This window comes from Chiloscyllium plagiosum, unplaced genomic scaffold (genome assembly GCF_037043375.1).
Source record: "Chiloscyllium plagiosum isolate Xiang-an unplaced genomic scaffold, Cpla_swu_hap1 HiC_scaffold_39, whole genome shotgun sequence".
Lineage (NCBI taxonomy): Eukaryota > Metazoa > Chordata > Chondrichthyes > Orectolobiformes > Hemiscylliidae > Chiloscyllium > Chiloscyllium plagiosum.
In genome coordinates this window covers 82,944,295-82,960,810 of record NW_028270177.1, presented here as the reverse complement: position 1 = coordinate 82,960,810, position 16,516 = coordinate 82,944,295, and the positions used below count along the sequence as shown (strand labels likewise).

Genomic DNA, 16,516 nt, shown 5'->3' with positions numbered 1-16,516 from the left:
TATTCCCATTTGCCAGCACTTGGCCCATATTCCTGTAAATGCTTCCTAATCATATCATGTGTCCATTTAGATGCCTTTAACATGTTTTAATTGTACTAGCCTCCACCACTTCCTCTGGCAGCTCATTCCACCCAATGCATGAAAGAGTTGTCCTTTAGGTCCCTTTCAAATTTTCTCCGTTCACCCTAAAGCAATGCCCTCTACTTCTAGACACTCCTACTCCAGGGAAAACACCTTGTTCATTTACTCTATTCATGCCCCTCATGATTGTATAAACCTCCATAACATCACCACTCAGCCTAAAGCACTCCGGGGAAAACAGCCCCAGCCTTTTATGCCTCATCCTACAGCTCAAATCCTCCAACCCCAACAACATCTTTGTAAGTCTTTTTTGAAACCTTTCAAGTTTCACAGAACCCTTCTGATAGGAGGCAGGCCAGAACTGCACACACTATTCCAAAAGTGGCCTAACAAATGTCCTGTACAGCAACATGACCTCCCACATCCTATACTCAATGCTCTAACCAATAAAGGAAAATATACTGAACACCTTTTTCAGCATCCTATCGACCTGCAACTTGACTTGCAAGGACTATGAACCTGCAATCCAAGGTCTCTTTGTTCTGAAAACGTCTCCAGGGCCTTGCCATTCAGTGTACAAGTCCTGCCCTGATGTGCTTTTCCAAAATGCAGCACCTCATTTATCTAAATTAAACCTCATCTGATCAATATCTTATTGTAATCTGAGGTAACCTTCATTATCCACAATACCTCCAATTTTGTATGACCTGCAAACTCATTTACGATACCAAATCATTTAAATGAATGACAAAACAAATCCAGAAATAAACGTTCATTTCTCTGAGTTTGAATGTGCTCTGTGTGGATCCTGCCAAATGACTCTGTACCAGAGAAAGGCTGCACCTGAGCCTGGCTGCACCTTGCCCCCTACAAAGCTGGCGGCTCCGCACGTGTCCAGTGAATTCTTGCCCCGAATAAAGATGGTGGCGCGCACTCATGCCTGCAGCCACACTGAGGCAATTCCCCATTTACTGAAAACACGAGACTGGGACGTTCAAATTTGTGTTTTCCGATGTGCACATTTTGTTTGTAAAACCTCTCCGCTCATACAGAATCGCTCTCACCTCCTGCGGTTCCACAGACAGCCTTGATGATTTTTGCGGGTACCTATTCTCTGCCTGGTTACTCATTTGTCCTCAGTGTATTTGTACAATCACTTTGGATTCTCCTTAAACCTAGTTCCTAAAGCTATCTCATGTCCCCTTTTTGCCCTCCTGGTTTACCTCGAGTATACTCCTACTGCCACTACACTCCTCTAGGGATTCACACAAACACTGCTCTCTGTACCTGCCATATCCCTCCTTCAGTTTCTTGACCAGGTCCACAATTTCTTTCGTCAGGCAGCACTCTTTACACCTACCAGCCTTGGCCTTAACAGGAACATACTGTCTATGTACTCTCATTGTCACAGGCCTATGGAGGCAATGGCAGATGAGGATACAGAAGCAATCATTCCCAGTAAAGAGGTAATGTTGTGAAAGATAACAGCCTAAAGGTAGATGGGTCTCCTGGCTCTGATGGAATGTATCCCAGGGACTAAAAGATCTGGTGGGAAAGGGGGGGGGGGGGGGGGGGGGGAGAGAGAATAACAAATAGACCTCGTGATAATCCACTAAAATTTGTTGGATGTCTGGTTTTGACAGACTGGAAGCTGCAAATGTGGTGGTACTATTTTTCAAAAAGGATCCGATGGCTTAACGTCTGTAGTGGAGAAAATGCTTGAACCTCTCAAGGAAGTAGTGGTGAGATATCTGGGTAGAAATTGTCTCATTGAGCAGACACAGCATGGATTCATGATTGGCAGGTCACGTTTAACACGTTTACTGGAATTACTTGAGGATGCGACGAGTGCCGTGGACAAGGGGGACTCGGTGGATATGGTGTACCTGGATTTCCAGAAGGCATTCGATAAGTTGCCACATAAAAGGCTGCTGAATAAGGTAAAGATGCATGGCATTATGACAATTATCATTGATACAGGATCGGTTAACCAACAAAATGTAAAGAATGGGGATAAATGGGTGTTTGGATTTGTGTTGGCACTACAACTGTTTGCAATTTACACAAATGTTTTGGAGTTGAGGACCAAGTGTACGGTGTCAGAGTTCACATTTGATACAAAGATGAGGTAGAGCAATGTGTGCAGAGGCCACTGTAAGTCTGAACAGGGATACAGATCAGTTATGTGAGTGGGTAAAGATCTGGCAGATGGAGTTCAATGTTGGGATATGTGAGGTCATCCATTTTGGTCGGACTAACAGCAAACTGGATGACGAAATGGTGAAAACTTGCACCATGCTGCTGTGCAGAGGGAGCTGGGTGTCCTTGTGCATGAATCACAGGAAGTTGGTTTGCAGGTGCAGCAGGTAATTAAGGCAGTGAAGGGAATATTGTCCTTCCTTGCTAGAGGGATGGTTATGCTGCAGCTGTACAGGGTGCTGGGGAGGCCACACCTGGAGTACTGTGTACAGGTTTGGTCTCCTTACTTCAGGAAGATGTACTGGCGTTGTAGGGAGTACAGAGGAGGTTCACTAGTTTGGGTTGGGAGTTGAGGATTGGTGCATGTGGAGAGATTGAGAAAACTGGTTCTATAGTCATTGTAATTTAGAAGAATGGGAGGTTGGATAGGAAACAATAAAATTATGAGGGAGTAGATAAGACAGAAACAGGGAGGCTATTTCCACTGGGGGTGGGTCAAACTACAGAGCATTACCTCAAAATAAGGGGGAGCAGATTTAGGACTGAGTTCAGGAGGAGGTTCTTCAGCTAAAGGGTTGTGAATCTGTGGAATTCCCTGCCGAGTGCAGCATTTGACGTTATCAACTTGAATGCCTTGAAGGCAAAATGTAGATTTGTGAATAGGAAAAGAACTAAGGGTTATGGTGAGAGATCAGGAAAGTGGAGCAGAGGCCATGAGAAGATCAGCCCTGATCTTATTGAATGGTAGAGCAGGCTTGAGGGGCCAGATGAAAGTTCTTGCCTTGTGCTATCAAAATCGGCCTTTGTCCAATTCAGAACCTTAACTCTTAGATCTGGTATATTATTTTCTGTAACTATTTTAAAACGAGTAGAATTATCAGAGACTCCCAACAGTGTGGAAGCAGGTCATTCAGCCCATCATACTAATACTGACCTGGAAAGCCTCCTAACCTCCTCCTATAACATTGCACTTCTCAGGGCCAGCCAACCTACACATCCCTGAACATTATGGGCAATTCAGCCTAGACAATCCACCCAACCTGCACATCTGTGGACTGTGGGAGGAAACCAGAGCACCCGGACGAAACCATGCAGAAAACCCCAATAATTATCCCTTTCTTATTTCCCAGTTCCACCTAAATAACTTCACTGGGCGTACTCCCAGGAATATCTTCCCTGAGCAAAAACATAATGCTATCCCGAATCAAAAATGCCACTCCCCCTCCTCTCTTGTCCCCCTTTCTATTCTTCCTATAGCATCTATACCCTGGAACATTCAGCTGCCAGTCCTATCCATCCCTGAGTGATGCCTCTGTAATTGCTACAATATCCCAGTGCCATGTTCAAAACCATACCCTGAGCTCCTCTGCCTTCCCGGTCAGGTCTCTTGCATTGAAGTAAATGCAGTGCAACTGCTCAGTCCGACTTCATTCTGTGCCTTGCCCTTGCCTGCCTTGACTATTTGACTTCTGAACTGTACCAGCCTCAGATATATCTCTTTCCTCACTATCTTCTTGGGTTTACACCCACTCCCTCACTGGTTTAATGCCTCCCGAGTATCACCAGCAAGTCTCCCTGCCTAGACATTAGACACCTTCCAATTCAGGTACAATCCATCCTTCTTACGCAGGTCAACTCTACTCCAGAGGAGATCACAACGATCCAAAAAACGTGAATCCTTTTCCCCTGCACCAGCTCCTTAGCCACTCAATGAGCACCTCCTCCTCCTCTGTAATATGGACATTTTCCAAGATGTCACCATTTATTTCCCCACATTCTATATCTCCCATGTACTTCACAGTAAACACTAATGCAAAATACTTGTTTCCTATCTTGCCCATCGCCTGCAGCTCCACACAATGGCTGCCTTGCTGATCTTTGAGGGTCTCTATTTTCTCCCTAGTTAGCCTTTTGCTCCTCATGTATTTACAAAAGCCCTTTGGATTATCCTTAACCCTATTCGCCCAAACTATCTCATGTCCCTTTTTTGCCCCCTGGATTTTCCTCTTAATTATACTCCTACTGCCTTTATACTCAAATTTTTTTTGGATTGAAATAAATGCAAAATATAATATCCTGACAATACAAACGAGGGTAGGACTTACACTCAATAAAAATAGGGCCTTGAGTAGTGATATGGGAACAAAGAAACCGAGTTTGTGTCACATGTAGACAGAGTGGTTAAGGTGCTTCGCACACTTACCGACATTGTTAAGACCTTTGAGTACAGGAGTTGGGACGTTATGTTGAGGATGTACAGGATGTTGGGGAGGCCTCTTCTGGAATACTCTGTCCAGTTCTGGTTGTGCTGTTATAGGAAGGATATTATTAAATTGGAGCAGGTTCAGGAGAGATTTATCTGCATGTTGCCATGAATGGAGGGATTGTGTTCTAAGCAGAGGCTGGATAGGCTGGGAATTTTTTCACTGGAGTGCAGAATGTTGAGGGGTGACCTTATTAGAGGTTTATAAAATCAGAAAGTGTGTAGATACGGTGAATGGACGAGGGAGAGGGGGATTCAAATCTCGGGTGCATTCATTTTGAGAAGAAATGAGAAAGATTTGAGCACAGGGGTTGGGGCTATACTCTCTCCCTATGGAGATGCTGCAAATCTGTCCAAATTCCCTTCCCATTTGCCCATAGCCCCCCAAATCTTCCCTTAAAAAGTAAAATTCCAAATCTCTTTATGAATAACTGCTGAGTCTGTGTCCAGCTGCCATTCAGACTGTTCCAGATACTCAGAACTTACTGAATAAAATAATGTTCACATTATTTGCCAATTACCTGAAAATAGTTACTAAAATTGTAACATTGTGAACATTTCCACTCTCTCTGCAGTTTAGATATCCTAGAAACAAATTTACACCTGGTCAAAATCACTGCTTAACCTTCTCAGCTCCAAGGACAATTATCTGTGCTTCTGCTAGCTCTCCACAAAAGAGGAACACATCTTATTTTAATTTATTAGAGATGTACAGCACAGAAACAGACCTTTGGTCCAATTTGTCCATGCCAAATAGGAATCCTCAACAAATGGAGCCCCATTTGCCAGCTATTGGTCCGTATCATTGGAAACTCTTCATCTTCATGTACCCAATCGGATGCCTTTCAAATGTTGTAATTGTATTAGCTTCCACTATTTCATCTGGCAGCTCATTCCACACATACACCACACACAACTTGAAAACTTTGCCCCTTAGATCCGTTTTTAATCTTTGCCCTCTCAACCTAAGCCCATGTGATCTTATTTTGATCCCACCTAACTGGGGGGAAAGGACCCTGGCTGTTCACCTTATCCATGCCCTTCATGATTTTATAAATCTCCATGAAGTCACCTCCCAGTCTTTGACTCTCCAGTGAAATTAACTCTGGCCTATTCAGCCTCTCCCTGTAGCCCAAATCCTCCAACCCTAGCAAAGTCTTTGTAAATCTTGTCTGAACTCTATCAAGATTCACAACATCCTTTCCAGAACAGGGAATTTCGAACTTAAAACAGAATTTCTGAAATGGCTTAATCAATGTCCTGTCCAACCACAATTTGACGTCCCAGCTTCTGTACTCGATGCATTGACCGATAAATATAAGCATACCAAACCCCCCCTTCACTAGTCTGCCTACCTGCGACTCTCCTTTCAAGGAACAATGAACCTGCACTCCATGGTCTCTGTGTTCAGCAACGTTCCCAAGGACTTTACCATTAAGTGTATAAGTCCTGCTCTGATTTGCCTTTCCAAAATCCAACAGCTTACATTTGTCAAAATTGAACCCAGTCTGCCATTCCTCGCTCCAATGGCCCATCTAGTCAAGATACTGTTGCATTCTGAACTAACCTTCTTCATTGTCCACGACACCTCCAATTTTGGTGTCTTCTGTAAACCCACTGACCATACCTCATATATTCACATCCAAGTCATTTATTTAAGGATATCCATTCCTGCAGGACAACGCTGCTCACAGGCCTCCAGTCCGCAAACCACCCTCTGCCTCCTACCTTCAAGCCAGTTTTGTATCCAAATGGCTAGTTCTCCCAACATTTCATGTTATCTAACCTTGCTAACCAGTCTGCTTTGTGGAACATCGTTCAGTGTCCATACAGACAACGTCCACAGTCTGCCTTCATCAATCATCTTTGTCACATCTTCAAAAGAACTCAGTCAAGTTAGAAAGATAGAATTTCCCACACACAAAGCCACGTTAACTATCCCTAATCAATCCTTGTCTTTCCAAAAACATGTAAATCCTGTCCCTCAGAATCCCTTCCAACAACTTCCCTACCACTGACGTTAGGCTGACTGTTCTCTTGTTCCCTGGCCTTTCCTTACCACCTTTTTTAAATAATGGCACCCATCTTCTAGCATCTTACCTGTCACAAACAGTGATATAAATACTTCAGGGAGGGGCACTGCCATCACCTTCCTAGCTTTCCACAAATTTCTGGGATACACCTGATCAGGTCCCAGGGATTTATCCACCTTGCTACTGTTTAAGACATCCAGTACTTCCTCCTCTGTAATATAGACACTTTTCCAGTGATCACTATTTATTTCTCCAAACTCTCTAGAATAGAATAGCATAGTATTTCTCCCACTTCCTGTTGTTCCATAGATGGCCTTGTTGATCTTTAAGGGGTCCTATTCTCTGTCCGGTTATTATTTTATCCTCAATGTATTTGTAGAATCTCTTTGGATTCTCCTTAAACTATTTCCTCGAGATATTTCAAGTTCCCTTTTTGCTCTCCTGATTACCCTCGAGTATATTCCTGTTAAAACGTTATCCTGTGCTCCCAATTCCTCCTCCTCTGACATATCTGCTCCCAGGAGAATCAAGTCCACTCCAGGACATCCCAGAAAGGTTTCCTCTTTCAAGGACCACATTTCCCTTCCACGTGATCAATAATGCGCTCCAACGCATATCCTCCACTTCCTGTACCTCCGCCTTCCCCCCACCCCTCCAACCACAATAAGAATATAACCCCCCAGTCCTCATCTGCCACCCACTAATCTCCATTAACCTCTGCTATGTCCGCTACCTACAGTCAGACCCCACTACCAGGGATTTATCTCCCTCCCCAGCCCTTTCTATCTTCCGCAGAGACCATGGGATCTTTGGTGCTGATGTGCTGCCCCACGGATACCTCAGTCACTCACCCTGCCAAATGGCCTCGTGAGATTATCACTAGATGGATAATCCAGACACCCAGATAACATTCTGGGGCCTAGGGTTTGGATCCCATCACGGCAGAGAGTGGAATATGAATTCAATAAAAATTTGGAAGTAAGAATCTATTAAAGACCATGAATCCATTATTGATTATTGCGAAAAAAAATCTCATCAGATTCGCTAATATCCTTCAGAGAAGGAATCTGCCATCCTTACCTGGTCTGGCCTACATGTGACTCCAGATCCACAGCAATGTGGTTGACTCTTTACTGCCCTTTGGGCCCAGCCAGTGACACCCTCATCCTGTGAATGAATAACAAAGAAGGTCAAGTCTTGTACATAACCATACTATTCTTACAGAGAAGTGATCTCTTAGTAAATTTGCTTCTCAACTCCCTGCTGACTGTTGGGGAAGGGGGGTTCAATAGTACCATCCCAATAAGGAGATCATCCCTTTCTTATTTCTCAGTTCCACCTGTATAACCTGCCTGGATGTACTCCCAGGAATATCCTCTTGAAGCCCAGCTGTAATGTTATCCCTAATCAAAAATACCTCTCCCCTTGCTCTGTTGCCCCCTTTCTATCTTTGCTATAGCATCTATACACTGGAACATTAAGCTGCTAGTCTTATCCATCCCTGAGTCATGCCTCTGTAATTCCTATAATATCCCAGTGCGATGTTCAAAACCATACCCTGAGCTCCTCTGCCCGAACTATCGGGCCTCCTGCATTGAAATAAATGCAGTGTAACTGCTCATTCTGTGCCTTGCCCTTGTCTGCCTTGACTGTTTGACGTCTGAACTGTACCAGCGTCAGACTTAGCTCTTCCCTCACTCTCTCTCTGGGTTTACCCACATTCCTTCACTGGTTTAATGCCTCCTGAATAGCACTAACAACTGTTCCCTTCCAGTACCAGTACAATCCATCCTTCTGATGGAGGTCAATTCTACCCCACAAAAGATTCCAATGATCCAATAATGTGAACTCTTCTATTCCTATGTCATTGATACCAATAAACAACAGCCTCCCCTCAAAATGGTTATTCTCCCCTTTAAGAATATTCTGCTCCCTCTCTGAGACATCCTTATACAAAAATTAAACATTCGAATAATAAACCTTACACTCATCAGGTCATCATAAAAGGATTACATGACACATTGAAGGTTTGGGGAGACCTTTTGCGAGAATGCGATGATTCAAAGGAGAATTTTTAAGCAGCAAATGGGACTGATCTGGAACACAATACTCACACACACAACGCGAATATCCAGGTCCTGATATACTGAGTAATTCAATCAGAGTTTGGCAGAACATTTACTGAGATTACCATCTGAATGTCCACCTGTAATATCCTGTAATACAAGTTTATAAAATCCATCACTATCAGTTCAAGTTAGAAATTCACACCATCCCCTCCTTGTGGACCAGGATTACTGTACATATTACCCTTGAGGGGAAATCTGTGGGTTTCTAAGAAATTGCAACTTGAGATCTCATGTGACTGAACACAGCAGTTCTTTGACACATTGGAGAAAATGATCCAAGCGTCAGTGAGATATGGGGAACAAGAATTATTTTCTTTTCTTTCATTCCGTGCTGCCGCTCTGCCTCATCAATAAGACATGGGTGTGAAAGGCTAACGATGGGCAAGTTGTCTCCATCCTGACCAATGGGGAGAAAGATCCTTTCAATAACTCCAAAGCGTATCCCTAAAAAGATAGCAACTCTGCCTGCTTCCCACTGCCCAGTGCTCCCAGTAAATGTTTGGAAGAATGGGAAGGAGGGGGGGGGGGATATCTCCTAGAAAAGGCATAACTGTAAAGGTCTAAGAGGATTATGAAAAGAGAGAGATGCTCAGGAGAAGGGGGCAACAAGTTGCCAGATGGGATGTAACTTGGGAAAACGGGAAGTTGCTCATTTTGGAGGAGATAATAAAAGAACAAAGTATTATTTAAATGGTGGAAACTATAGAAAGCTGCACAACAAAGGGACCAGGGGTAATTGTTCAGGAAACACAGAAAGCTACCACACAGTTACAACAGGGAATCAGGAAGGGGAATCGAATGTTTTGTTTCAAAGGTTCTCAGTAATAGAGTTTGGAGTATATACCTGAGAGTAACGTGTGGAAGTGTTGGTGAGACCACCATATCTGCAGTAATGAGAGCAGTTTTCGTCCCTTTAGATAAGGAAATGTGTCACTTTATTGGAGAAATTTCAGGGAAGATTCAATGAGATGATCCCTGGTTTGGAGGGATTATCTTTTAAATAAAGACTGAAAAGTTTGGGACTCTACTCACTGGATTTTGGAGAAAGAGAGGTGGTCTAATTGAGACAGATGGGATTCTTAAGGGGTTTGACAGGATAAATAGAGAGAGGCTGTGTCTGAGGGTTAATATTGAGAGGGGAGTCTGAAACCAGATTCTGAGTCACGGAATCAAGGGTTCTGTTTTGGATTCAAGTTTAAGGCGACACAGACGCGGGTAAGGGGTTTCAGTAGCAATGGAGCTGGGGTGAGGTGGAAAAAAGAAATGTTTGAGATTGGAATTCCTGCTGTTGTGATTGTGTAGATGTCACCTTGGGGTCAGATATAACAGCAATATTGTGAAGAGTGTCGTTCTGCCTCAGAGAGTTCCCAGTGGGAGGGAGGGGCTCAGCAAAAAGGTAAAGGTAAGGCAATGGGTTAAACCGTGACAATGTTTCATTGGAGGAAATTGCAGCTAATCGAGTAGTGGGAATGTGATAAGCAGTTTGATAACTGAATAACAGGGGAGTAATGGAGAGGGATGATGGGGAGGGAGAGCTGGGCATCGTCAGTGTACATGTCAAACCTAACAGTGTTTTTGGATGATATCACCTCCTGGCACTATGTACGTGAGATACAGGAGAGACCAAGGATAGATCGTTGAGGGACACCAAATGCAAGGAATTCAGAAAGGAAAGGGAGAGTGGAGATGGAGCAGGATTTTCCAACAACGGTGAGGTCAAATATTAGTTTTTCACAGAATGGGAGAGAAGGACATAACCAGAAAAGACCAACAGACAGAACAAGGAACAATATCTATGAATTGGCAAGGGGGAGTGATGAGGCGGCAGCGGAGGAGAGAGAGTTGGAAAGTGAGTTTAGTGAGATTAGGGTAAAGGGTCAAGGTGAACTCTGATAAGGCTTTACAAGAGACTGGAGAAAGATGTAGGTTTAGGACAAAAACCAGGAACACCACGTGATGCAGTTTTTCTCAGTGGGCTAGTGGGAGGGAGAGAAGCAGCAGATCAGATTATCTCAGTCTTCGTGTCAGAGAAACTCCATGTGCTCCTCACTCGTTGTTAGAGGGGAGGATGGAGGAGACAGGATGATGGACAGTGTTTTACAAAGAAACAAAACCAGGGTTAGTGATATTTAAAATGAGTGAACAAACCTGATGTATTTAGCTTTTATCCAGAATATTAAAAAAAACGACTGAAGTCCTGGTTCGAATCCCGTCTTGGCAGATGGGTGAATCTGAATTCAAGAAAAAAAACAACGTATTAGGAATCTCCTGATCTCTATGAAACCATTGTCAATGGCGAAATAAATCCTGACAACCTGACAGCGGCCCAGCCAGCTACTCACTGTACTAATCACTCCAAAGTCTCAACAAAGGAATGAAACTGGATGGACCAGTTCGCAACTAACAAGGCACCAGAAATTACAACCACAGAATCAGCCATCTCAATGGTGCAACGTCCTCCTCACAAACATATGGTTTTTGGTGCCAAAATGTGGAGAGCTGTCTCACAGACCAATCAAGGAAGAGCCTGACATACTCATACTCAAAGAATCATCCCTTACAAACAATGGCCAGACACCACCATCACCATCCCTAGATATCGAGAGTGTGGTGCTGGAAAAGCACAACAGTCAGGCAGCATCCGAGGAGAAGGAGAATCAACGTTTCGAGCCTAAGCCCTTTATCAGCCTGACCTGCTGTGCTTTTCCAGCACCAGACACTTGACTCTGATCTCCAGCATCTGCAGTCTTCACTTTCTCCTGAAATCTCTGAATATGTCCTGTCCCACTGGCAGGACAGACCAGGCAGAGGTGGTGGCACAGTGGCGTACAGACAGGGAGGATTTGCCCTAGGAGTACACAGCATTGGCTCCGGAGACCAGAAAGTCTCATGGCTCCTGCTGATTACCACGTACAGTGCTCCCACAGCTGATGGATCAGTTCTCCTTCATGATGAACAACATTTGGAGGAAGCACTGAGGAAGTAAAATGGTGTCAAACGTACTCTGGGTACAGGATTTCAATGTCCACAATCGAGAATAGTTCTGCAACAGATTTACTGACTGAGATGGTCAGGTCCGAAAGGATATAGCTGCTCAACTGAGTCTGCAGCAGGTGGCGAGGGAACCAACAAGAGTGTAAAACATACTTGATCTCATTGTTATGAATTGAACAGCGGAGACACATCTGTCCATGACAGTATCCGTACGAGCGACCATCACACATTCCCTTCGGAGACAAAGTCTTGCCTTAAAGTTGAGAAAAACCTCCATCGTGTTGAGTGACATTATCACAGTTCAAAATGGGACAGACTTCGAAGAGATGTAGGATCTCAAACTGGGTATCTCTGAGGCACTGTGGGACATCAACAGCAGCAGAACTGTACTCCAGCACAATCTGAAATCTCATGGGTTTGTAAATCCTGCTCTCACCCATCACAATGGACAGGAAAGGAGGGCATGCCATGAGCAGCACCAGGCAGACTTAAAAATGAAGTGCCAACCTGGTGAAGCTATCAAACAGAACTATCTGAATCAAACAGCATCAGCAGCAAGCAACACAGCTAAGTGATCCAACATCCAATGGAACAGATCGGAGCTCTGCAGTTCTCCCACACCCAGTTGTGAACGGTGGTGGACAATTAAACAACTCATTGGAGGAAGCATCACAGAAATCCCCACCCTTACTGATGGAGGGGCCTCACACATCCATGCACCAGATAGGATGACAGCATTTGCAGCAATCTTCAGTCAGAAGTGCAAAGTGGGATGATCCATCTCAGCCTTCTCCAGTGGTTTCTAACATCACAGATGTGAGTTTTAAGCCAGTTTGATTCAGTTTGAATAACATCAAGAAATGGTTAAGTAGTGCAAAGGCTACGGGCCCTGCCAATATTCTGGCAATAATACTGATGGCTTGTGCTCCAGAACTTGCCACCCACCAAGCCACGTTCCGCTCCAGCACTGGCATCTACCGAGAATGTGGAACATTGCCCAGGGATGTTCAACACTACAACACCGGGCAATCCAACCCAGGCAATTTCCCTCTATCAGTCCACACTCGATCAGCAGTAAAGTGATGGAAGGTGTCATCAACAGGGCTACCAAGCAGCAGCTGCTCAGCAACAGCCGCTGAGCGACACTCACTTTAGGCTCCACCAGGGCCACTCAGCTCCCGATGGTATTACCGCCCTGATTCACAATCTGGCAAGCAGCTGAATCCCAGAGGTGAGGAGAGTGTGATAACTCAGTCCCACGCCAAGACCACTATTTCTAGCTGATTCCACCCTTGTCTCAGCTCATACTTTCATTTTCCAAACACACTCAGGGCCAGCTTCCCACATTCAACCTCCCTGTAATCTCAAAAAAGTCTAAATCTCTGCTTGTTGATTCATCAAAAGGCTCCTAACTAAAATGAACTGCATACAGCCATAGAGATGTACAGCAAGGAAACAGACCCTTCGGTCCAACCCATCCATGCCGACCAGATATCCGAACCCAATCTAGTCTCACTTGCCAGCACCTGGCCAATATCCCTCAATTTAAAAGTCTCACACTCGATTTAATTCCTGGCTGTGATAATCTCCAGCTCCCTGCACCCCACAGACTGTGAGACCTCAACAACCCTTTTTCTTCGAGACTCCCAACCATTTGTTAATTCATTACTTCACCTGTGTGGCTGTTTCTGCAGTTGCTGAAGCAGCATGGTCTTAAATTCGTAGCCAAAACCTCACAGGTCTGCATTCCACCTTTAAGACATCCCTCAAAACCTGCTTTTTGGCAATGCTTTTGGTCACCTGACCTAATATCTCCATCTCTGGCCATATGTTTAATGTTCTCAATAGTATTTTTGTGAAATTATAAGTATGATAATAAAAATACAAACTGTTGTTGATTTGACATTATTTTCAAATCATCACTGTTGCTGAATGAATAACCTATAATGCCACTTACCCAACCACACTGTGAGAGCACCTTCACCACACAAACTGCAGCTGTACAAGAAAGTCAAACATCACCCTCTCCACAAGCAACAGGGATTTGGCATTAATCACTGGTATCTGTGGAAGGAGAAACACAGTTGATGTTTCAGGGAGTGCAAAAACGGATTACAGGGAATGAAAATGGTGCAGAATTTGATAGTCTGGAAGGAAAATACACTTGCTTGTTGGAAAAAAGAATTCTTGACTGTCAAAAATATTCAAGAAAAAAGTAATCTGATAAGAGAGCAGCACATGGTCAGGGGCTGGGCCGCAGCGAAAAACTTGTGAGAAACAAAAGCTCACTCACTTTAATAATTTCAGTCCGAGACAAATATCTGAACAACAGCGTCATTTTATTTATACACCTATAGGTGGGTGCTTTGTCTAATTACCAGGTAAGGCAATGACAAAATGCACAGTATATCCCATAAAACCCTTGCAATTTATACTGTTTTTTTCCCATATGTTTTCCTTATTCCATTGTCTGTTCCCTGCTTCGCTTACGTCACTCATTTCCTTAAGACTTATCCCACAACTTCTGTTTATCCTGTCTTGTACGTGACAAACTCTTATCTCTGACTCCCATAAGGGTGTTTGACGTCAGTCTATTGTAGATTATTGATTAGGCATATATTTTCTTCTATCAGCATCTATTTCCATCCAGAGGACACTTTGACCTCTTTGATTAGGGTTTGTTCCTGTGTCTCCGTGTAAGGGGGAAACAGATGCTTTCCTGTTTAGGAACAAAAGAATGACTAGGGTAGGAATAGGTCCAGTCAAGGATAGTAGGGGGAAGTTGCGTGTGGAGGCGGAAGAGATTAGGGAGACACTGAATGAATACTTTTCTTCAGTATTTTCTCAGGAACAGGGCATTGTTGTCGATGAGAATACTGAGTCACAAATAAGTAGAATGGATGGCTTTGAGGTATGTAGAGAAGAGGTGTTGGAAATCCTGGAAAAGGTGAAAATAGATAAGTCCCCTGGGCCTGATGGCATTTATCCTAGGATTCTCTGGGAAGCAAGGGAGGAGATTGCAGAGCCATTGGCCTTGATTTTTATGTCCTCTTTGTCTACAGGAGTAGTCCCAGAAGACTGGAGGATAGCAAATGTGGTTCCCTTGTTCAAAAAGGGGAGTAGGGATAGCCCTAGTAACTATAGGCCGGTGAGTCTCACTTCTGTTGTGGGCAAAGTCTTAGAGAGAATTGTAAGGGATAGGATTTATGCACATCTGGATAGGAATAATGTGATCAAGGATAGTCAGCATGGTTTTGTGAAGGGCAAGTCGTGCCTCACAAACCTTATTGAATTCTTTGAAAAGGTGACGAAGGAGGTTGATGAGGGGAAAGCGGTAGATGTGGTATATATGGATTTTAGTAAGGCGTTTGATAAGGTTCCCCATGGTAGGCTACTGCAGAAAATACGGAGATATGGCATTGAGGGTGAGTTGGAGGTTTGGATTAGGAATTGGCTGGATGGAAGAAGACAGAGGGTAGTAGTTGATGGCAAAGTTTCTTCATGGAGTGCCGTCACTAGCGGTGTTCCGCAAGGATCTGTTTTGGGACCATTGCTGTTTGTCATTTTTATAAATGACCTGGAAGAGGGGTTAGAAGGTTGGGTGAGCAAGTTTGCGGATGATACGAAAGTCGGAGGAGTTGTTGACAGTGAGGAAGGATGTGGCAGGTTACAGCAGGATATAGAGAAGTGGCAGAGCTGGGCAGAAAGGTGGCAGATGGAATTCAATGTAGCTAAGTGCGAGGTGATTCACTTTGGGAAGAATAACAAAAAGATGGGGTACTGGGCTAATGGTCGGATACTTGGTAGTGTGGATGAGCAGAGGGATCTTGGTGTCCATGTACACAGATCTCTGAAAGTTGCCACCCAGGTAAATAGTGCGGTGAGGAAGGCATATGGCGTACTGGCTTTTATTGGTAGAGGAATTGAGTTCCGGAGTCCTGAGGTCATGATGCAGTTGTATAAGACTCTGGTACGGCCGCATCTGGAATATTGTGTGCAGTTTTGGTCGCCATACTATAGGAAGGATGTGGAGGCATTGGAACGGGTGCAGAGGAGGTTTACCAGGATGTTGCCTGGTATGGAAGGAAAATCGTATGAGGAAAGACTGAGACACTTGGGGCTGTTTTCATTAGAGAAAAGAAGGTTTAGGGGTGACTTGATTGAGGTGTACAAGATGATTAGGGGGTTAGATAGGGTCGACAGTATGAACCTTTTCCCGCGTATTGAGTCGGGTATTACAAGGGGGCATAGCTTTAAATTAAGGGGGGGTAGATATAGGACTGATGTTAGGGGTAGGTTCTTCACTCAGCGAGTCGTTAGTTCATGGAATGCCCTGCCAGTAACAGTGGTGGACTCTCCCTCTTTATGGGCATTTAAGAGGGCATTGGATAGGTATATGGAGGATAGTGGGTTAGTGTAGTTTAGGTGGGCTTGGATCGGCGCAACATCGAGGGCCCAAGGGCCTGTACTGCGCTGTATTCTTCTATGTTCTATGTTCTATGTTCTATATCCACCATTGTTCTGTATTCACGTCTCATGCTAACATATCCTTTCTTTTTGCTGAATATGTATTTTCTCATTCCTGTTCTGTATCAGAATTTATACTTGCAGAAATAACATTAATTCATTTATATCCCACAAACTCATTTACAAAGGGTCTAAAAAAGTAATAATACAGTAGTAAACAGACCAAAAATACACCCATGGTTCGAGACTGAGGAAGCTGGATATTGACAAAGTGGTGATGAGGGAGCCCAGAGGTGAATCAGAGTAGTATTGGTTGCTATGATCCCAAAGACTCTATACTCGAGAAGGGC

The 16,516-nt window shown here is 44.0% G+C and overlaps 1 long non-coding RNA gene across 1 annotated transcript; it reads right to left on the bottom strand.

The window, feature by feature from the left end:
• Positions 1 to 4,497: 4,497 nt before the first annotated feature.
• On the bottom strand, positions 4,498 to 13,767 carry LOC148138794 (uncharacterized). Its single transcript, XR_015753833.1, has 4 exons — positions 13,657 to 13,767; positions 8,691 to 8,792; positions 7,657 to 7,743; positions 4,498 to 4,588 (listed from the first exon to the last, which is right to left on the bottom strand). It is a non-coding gene; the product is annotated as an uncharacterized LOC148138794 (long non-coding RNA).
• Between the last annotated feature and the right edge of the window lie 2,749 nt (positions 13,768 to 16,516).